The sequence below is a fragment of the Macaca mulatta genome, chromosome 15, assembly GCF_049350105.2.
Source record: "Macaca mulatta isolate MMU2019108-1 chromosome 15, T2T-MMU8v2.0, whole genome shotgun sequence".
In the NCBI taxonomy this organism is placed as follows: domain Eukaryota; kingdom Metazoa; phylum Chordata; class Mammalia; order Primates; family Cercopithecidae; genus Macaca; species Macaca mulatta.
The window spans coordinates 67767335-67775037 of record NC_133420.1 but is presented as its reverse complement, the minus strand read 5'-3'; the positions used below and the strand labels follow the sequence as shown (position 1 = coordinate 67775037).

Below are 7703 nucleotides of genomic sequence, written 5' to 3'. Positions count from 1 at the left end.
CACTTTCAGTATAATGTTCAATTCAAGGTCCTTAACCAAAGGAGTCCAAGACCCTTTGCAAGGTTATGTTACATTACCCACACCCAACTCTATTACCTCCACCACTCTGCACTCTCAGACTCTGCAGTGAAGAAGCAATTTCTGTGGAAACTTGCTATCTCCCTTGGGAAAACATTCTTTCTAGTTAGGAGGGGGCTATGGATGAAAATGTGACTAAACAAACTCTCTTCCCTCAATGCTGCCACTTGTGTGAGTACAGATTCCTCCCCTGATCATAATGATTTTTAAGGAAGAACAAACATATTCTCAGCTTTATTTAGTTAAAATGGATATACTCCTAACTTCATTACCCTTATAAGGTAATAACCTTAAACTCACTCACACAATCACATTCTAGGATTCAATTATACTGCAACAGGTTTTACCATCTACCTCTTAATGACACCTGAACATTTTTCTCCTTTCCTTCATTATTAATGTGGTCCTAGAACTCAAATCACGGTGAGTCATGGAAAATTGTTTTGGAAAAGTTTTATTTTTACTTCCCAATCATGGGTCTTGATGCATATCACACATGCTTATCCTAATAAGATTTGCTATCTTTATAGCTGGATACAGAAGGGATATGTTTTCTCAACCAATTTTCTAACAGAAGTACCCTGGTATCCTTAAGCAAAATGATATATGCCATGTTCAAAGCTAAGTTATTAAGAAGCCTTTATTGACTTCCAGTGGAAAAAAATAGGAGGTCCTTTGTCAGCCCATTTGTGCTACTCTCACAGAATCTCCAAGACTGGATAATTTATAGAGTAGAATTTTATCTTTACACAGTTCAGGAGGCTGGAATGTCCAAGATCAAGGTGCCAGTATCTTACAAGGGCCCTCTTGCAGCATCATCACAGGGCAGACAGTAGAAGGGCAAAAGAAAGTTGAAGTTTCCCTTTCATAAGAGCGGGCAGAGCCCTCATGTCCTAATCACCTCTCAAGGGGTCCACCTCTTAATACTGTTACAACCGCAATTACTTTTCAACATGAGTTTTAGAGGAGACTTATTTACATCACTAAGAAAAGACACTCTTATGTTCCCTCCCACTGTCTGAAAATTTCTATTATCTATAGAAGTCAGCCCTGGGAAGCCTTGACAAATTATTTAGGAGCTCATATATATGGAAGTAGTTAGACACAAAGTTCTACCTTACTAGGCACTCTACTTCACCTGTATTAATCCCTCAAAAAATTTCTAGTCGTTATTCTTTCATTGATAGTTTAATTAATATAGTATATCAAGAGGATTTTTTCATTTAGTTTTATTGTTATTTTTAACTTTTTTTTCTCAATTGGCATTGACATGTTCTTCTCACAGCTCAAACCTACAAAAATTATCTGCAATACTTAAATTCAAAGTATAACCTGAGAGGAGGATTGATGTTTCTGTGCTAATTTCTAGAAAATTCTGATATTGGTTGTTATTTTAGATTTTATTTTTTAGATTTGTCTCTTTGGGGAGAAAGAATAGCAACTTTTTCTCTTAATCCTAGTTTAGAAAGTAAGGGCTTTAATTTAATAACCAATAGACTTCTCATTAGTTATATGAGAAGAAAATAAATCTCTAAATCTCTGGTTGCTCATTTCAAATAGTTAGAAGAGGTAAAATCAGAGCAAAACTTTGTGAACTTAACTGGATTGTTGGAGTACAAATTACTTGGCTTAGGCAGGTAGGATAACAACACAGTGGGATATAGTTAGTATGAATACTTGATAATATACAGGCTTAAATATTTACTTAAGCATTTATTAGGTATGTCTTCTACATATTAGACACTTAGCTATAAGTTTGTATATATTTACTCCATGTATAGGTCACTTTGTAAAGAAATTAAATTAACTTCAATCTCAGAAATGCCATAAGACATATTTAAAAATAATATTATCTACATATTAGTGATGCTTCAGTAACTGGAGATCACCTGATTCCAAGTCGATAAATGCATCTCTCATCATCGTTAATCAATCAAAAGTATGTACCAAGGGTACTGTCACCATCAGTTGTTTGAATTGTTCCAAATTAATGCATGAAAAATAGTAAATTCTCAAAGGCCAATCGATTTATTTTTATATGCCATATGTTGGGATGACCTCTCCCCTCCTCACTTCAAAAAAAAAAAAAAAAAAAAAAAGCAGTTGTCTTAGTTCATTTTATTTTGCTATGATAAAATACTAGGAACATTTACAAACAATGAAACTTTATTTAGTTCATGGTTCTGGTGGCTGAGAAGTCCAAGAGTATGGCATTGGCATCTGATAAGAGCCTTCTTGCTGCATTATAACATGACAGAGGACATTATCTGGCAAGACAGAACAAGAGTGTATGTGCTCAGGTCTTTCTTCTTCTTCCTACAAGCCACCAGTACCATCATGGGGCCCCACTCTGATGACTTTATCTAATTTTAATTACCTCTCAAAGGCCCCACCTCTACATACCATCAACATGTGAATCTGGGTAATAAATTTTCAACACACAAAATTTGGGGACAAATTTCAAACTATAGCAGTGGTTCTGTGTGGTTTTAAAATCTTGGATTATTTTCTTGATCAGTTCTTACACTTTTATTTCACACTATTTTTTACAGATATTTTATGTTTATTGCAGTATTACAGCATCACATGCATATATCACAACTATCACAGCCCGTATTCCCTGAGCATAGAGTATAAAATAAGGGCTGTGGGCTGGGTGTCCACAACTGTAATCCCAGAACTTCGGTAGGCCAAGGAAGGTGGATCACTTGAGTTCAAGACCAGCCTGTCCAACATGGTGAAACCCCATTGCTACTAAAAATACAAAAACAAAAAACAAAAAAAAACAGCTGGGTGTGGTGGTGAGTATGTGTAATCCCACGTACTCAAGAGGCTGAGGCACGACAATCACTTGAACCCAGGAGGTGGAGGTTACAGTGAGCCGGGGTTGCACCGTTGCACTCCAGCCTTAGCAACAGAGCAAGACTCCGTCTCAAAAGAAAAAAAAAAAAAAAGATGCGTAAAGATACAGGTTAATTGGGTTAATAGAAAAGTGGTCCCAGAGAGCAAGAGTGAAGAACTAAAAGATGGAAAGATGAAGGCAAGAAAGGCAAGTAAGCCAATTCACAGAGGTTTTCTTAAACCGGCTGTATCTGTGACTAAAGTGTTTCATCTAATTAGTCCCCCTTCTTGGGAGCCTATAGAATATGTTACAGATTAATCTATCATTTCCTACCCCTCATTGTTTGGTTTGCTGAGGGGGCATTAGTTCCCTGCATTTTGAGTTTGTGCATACATGAATGCATGTGTTCATTGTCAGAATGAGAGACCGTTCTGAAAGAAAAAAACACTCCATAAATATTTGAGGCCAGCTGCTTAGTACTAAAAATCGCTGAAGCCCACTGAAAACATTACAGCCATGACTGGGCTAAGTGGACAGACCAAGAGACTGTTAAGCTGTGCCCAAGAGGTATCCAAAACAAAAACATAGCCAGGGACATTTGATAAGTGTTTGATGTTTACACTATCACAGAGCAAATATTACTGTCACTTATATTACAAACTGTCTTTAGCTCATCCCAAATACTATCCTGCTTTATTTTTTATGTGTTCTCTATTCTCCCTTCTTGTCTAGAACATATATATTTCTAACATAACGAAGAAGGAAATGCACAGGTCCTCTTTCTCATTGCTCCACTCCTGTATTTAATGCTACGGCATTGTTGTATTGGCAGTGAACGGCAACAGAGACAAAATTTTGATGTATCTGCCTAAATTTTCCCTCAGAAATATGTATTCATTTTGGCTAAATTATTCAGTCTTTAATGGACAACTACTCTATAAATATATAGCCAATGTGGAGAAAGGAATTGGCAGAATGTGATAAATTCAGACAATATCAACTAAATACAGATTTGATGCCTGAATGGACCAATAATTACTAATTCTGTGCTTCTTCTTGCATTATGTGATCTTTACTGATAGGTTTGGAGGTGTCCCCACCCAAATCTCATCTTGAACTGTAGCTCCCATAATTCCCCCCCACGTGTTGTGGGAGAGACTCAGTGGGAGGTAACTGAATTATGGGGGCAGGTCTTTCCCATGCTGTTCTCGTGATAGAGAAAAAGTCTCACGAGATCTGGTGGTTTTATAAAAGGGAGTTCCCCTACGCAAGCCCTCCTGCCTGCCACCATGTAAGAGGTGACTTTGCTGCTCTTCGCCTTCCGCCATGATTGTGAGGCCTCCTCAGCCATGTGGAACTGTGAGTCCATTAAACCTCTTATTCTTTATAAATTATCCAGTTTGGGGTATGCTTTTATCAGCAGTGTGAAAATGGGCTAATACATTTACCTAAGAATTATCCTGAGGATTTACACATGCAGGTATCTTTAAAGATAAACTATATATTTACATATACAGTACATGTAAATTTTGTTTTATTGCACTTAATTTAAAACATGTATAGTATATGCATAAGCGGCATAAATGACATTTTGTAAATTACTAAGTGTGACAGAAATTCCCGGCCAACCCAAGTACTTACTGTATTCAGTGCCTAATGTTTGCAGAGATTCTGATTTATCCAGGGAACATTTACATGCAGACTATAACAAGTAAGCAAAGCTTTGTCACTCTTCTGATTAAAGGAATTGATTTGACTTTAGGAAGAGTGACTTTAATTAGCTGTGCAAATGCCATTAATTCCAATTAATCTTCTCACACTGTCAAGACAAAAATCCTGGGAGAAGATAAATTGCGGCAAATCAATATAGCCCTTGTTTTTACCAGGAACAGGTGCTCAAGGAAAGAGGAATGTCATTAATGGGTGTCTATATCAAGAAGTATTTATACAAGACAGTAACTCAATGTGAAAAGCTTTTAGATGATTTCTTATATCCTATTTATATATCCATTAATTGTCTTAAATCAAATAGGAAGTGTTTACCACAGAGATTTTGAAAAATTATTATTATAATTCTATGGAAAACTATGCTACAAATTCAAATAATCTTATTTACAGTAGAAAATATGAAGATTAAAAACTATGTTCAAATGCATTGTACTCTCCATGTGTTATTTAGTTCAAATACAAAGAAAAGCATTCTGGTCAACATGGTAGCAATGATTAATAGTTACTAAATTAAACCAAAACACCACAGTAAAATACCAATGAGCATAAAGATAAAGTAAAAGATTTCCATATACTAAAGTGAGAGAGACTGTTCACGTTAATAAGGGGTACTTAAAAAAACATGTATTAGTCCAACTATATATATATAAACATATGTAGTCCAATTATATATATATAAATGACTACATATATGTTTATATAGTTGGACTACATATGTTTATATATTGATGACTACATATATTTTCATATATATAAATGACTACATATATATTTTTTAGTATTATTTTTTATATATGGAAAAATATATATGTAGTCCAACTATATATATGTGTAATATTTTCCAAGCTCTGATTTCAATTTTTACAAATCACCCTCTTGTTAATTTATTCTCTAGTCAATTTGTCTTTTCTCTATTCAAAAAAATATGTTAACCTGATTCTTACCCTGAAGGCCTTTAAATTTGCTGATCTTCCATCCAGATCTTTGCATGTTCTTTCCAGCAAGTTCTCTCTCAATGAAGACCATACCATCCAAAGTGTCCCTGTCTCAGTCTGTCTGTTGGTGAGTTTATATTTGCTATTTGGCACTTATCATACTTGATGTGTTTTTTTTTCTTAATTTGTTACCTCTGTGCTTCTCCCAAGCTCCATGAGTGGAGACATAGGCTCATAACCTATGTTCTCTACCTAGTACAGTGCCTGGACCTTAGTGGGCACTTCATCAATAAATAATAAATAAACAATTCACTAAGCCATGAAAAACAAACACCTTTTAAAAAATAGTAAATTATGGGCCAGGCGCAGTGGCCCACGCCTGTAATCCCAACACTTTGGGAGGCCAAGGCGGGTGGATCGTGAGGTCAGGAGATCGAGACCATCCTGGCTAAAATGGTGAAACCCCGTCTCTATTAAAAATACAAAAAAAATTAGCTGGGCATGATGGCGGGCGCCTGTAGTTCCAGCTACCTCGGGAGGCTGAGGCAGGAGAATGGCGTGAACCTGGGGGGTGGAGCTTGCAGTGAGCCAAGATCGCGCCACTGCACTCCAGCCTGGGTGACAGAGCGAGACTCTGCCTCAAAAAAAATAAATAAATAAAATAAGTAAATTGTGTTGATTTATTTATAATTAACATTTATTATGTGGGTTGTGTGTCCCTGAGGCCACCTTCATGCTCTAGGATTTGCTAGAACTCACAGGACTCAGGATAGCTATTATACTCTTAGTACCTGTTTTTTATTACAATGGCAGAACAAAAATTAAAATCATCAAACGGAACATGTGCATGGGGTGAAGTCCAGAAGAAGGAAGAAGCAAACTTCAGGTGTTCCTCCAGCAGAGACACACAGGGACATACAATTCTCCCAGAAGGGATGTGTGGCAACCATGGCCAAAATGATGCCGGTTGAGGGAACCTCACCTAAGCCTTGAGGTCTACATGCATGTAAGTAGTTCTCATGTGAACCGACCTCAGCTACTCAGATCCCAGCACCCAGAACAAAAATATGTGTTCGCCATAAATCATATTATTAGGATAAACATATCTAGTCACACTTTTCAGGCATACAAAAACATTCTTAGCAGGGAATATTTTATTTTCTAAGGGTTCAGAGGTTATCTCCCAGTAGCCAGTCCTAAAGACAGGGCTTTTTTTTTTTTTTTTTTTTTTTTTTTTTAATGCACAGTGTTTCAGCAACCTAGGCCTGCTAAGTTAACCCTTTCCTCCATGACTTGCTTGGCATGTCTGCATCTAACTGGTTCAGAATTTTCTCTGATTATCTAAAATATCCAGTTGTAGAGTCCCTAATATCCTCATTTGTTTAAGTTTAATGAAGGTATATCAGACACGTCGGACACTGAGCCCCTGGGAAATACAGTCCCAGGGGACTGGGCCTTCTGTTTTGTCCTTAAGAGAACTCAACTTCCCAGTCTATCCCAAATCTATTTTGTTTATGTTCATCTCTATCTGCCCCTGACATTTTATGCTTTGCTCCTGATTGAAATTGAAGTCTCTCACCTGGGCTTGGGATTCAATAATTTCCTGCCACCTTAGGGACCTTCTCCATCATCAAACCTATTTACTATTTTTTGGGGGGGGTTCTCCCCCTCTCTGGTTCCTGCTTGTAATCACATAAAAGTCCCAGAGCAATGTCAATAGTAAAACTAACAAAAAAGAAAAATAATGAGAAACATCATAAAACTTTCTTGAGAAGCTGCCTCCCTCACGCAATTGTTCAGTCTCGTGTCTCACCTTTGCCTCGTTTCCCCAGTGGAGCATATTTGCTGATCAGCTTCCTCGCCTCCCACTATTCCTCTGCTTCTAGCACTCTGGTCTCCTCCTCTGCCTTCCCACTAAAGTGAGTGTTACCAAATTTACCAGAATCCTCTAATTAACATAAGTCAGAACTAATTCTCTATCTCATCTTCCATAATTTTTCTTTAATATTTGACTTTATTAACCACTCCTTCTTTCAAGAAGTTCTTTACTCCTCCAATTTCCCTGAATCCATTTTATTTCTCCCCTTTTTCTACTGGCACCACTACCCACACACTCTCTT

General features: G+C 37.0%; 1 long non-coding RNA gene across 1 annotated transcript in view; it reads left to right on the top strand.

Annotated features, from left to right (window-relative positions):
• The first annotated feature begins 4194 nt into the window (after positions 1 to 4194).
• LOC144334807 (uncharacterized) overlaps positions 4195 to 7703 on the top strand; it is a 28355-nt gene continuing 24846 nt past the window's right edge. Inside the window, exons 1-2 of the long non-coding RNA XR_013405046.1 lie at positions 4195 to 4279; positions 5629 to 5710. This is a non-coding gene — a long non-coding RNA (uncharacterized LOC144334807). The remainder of the gene's footprint in view (positions 4280 to 5628; positions 5711 to 7703) is intronic.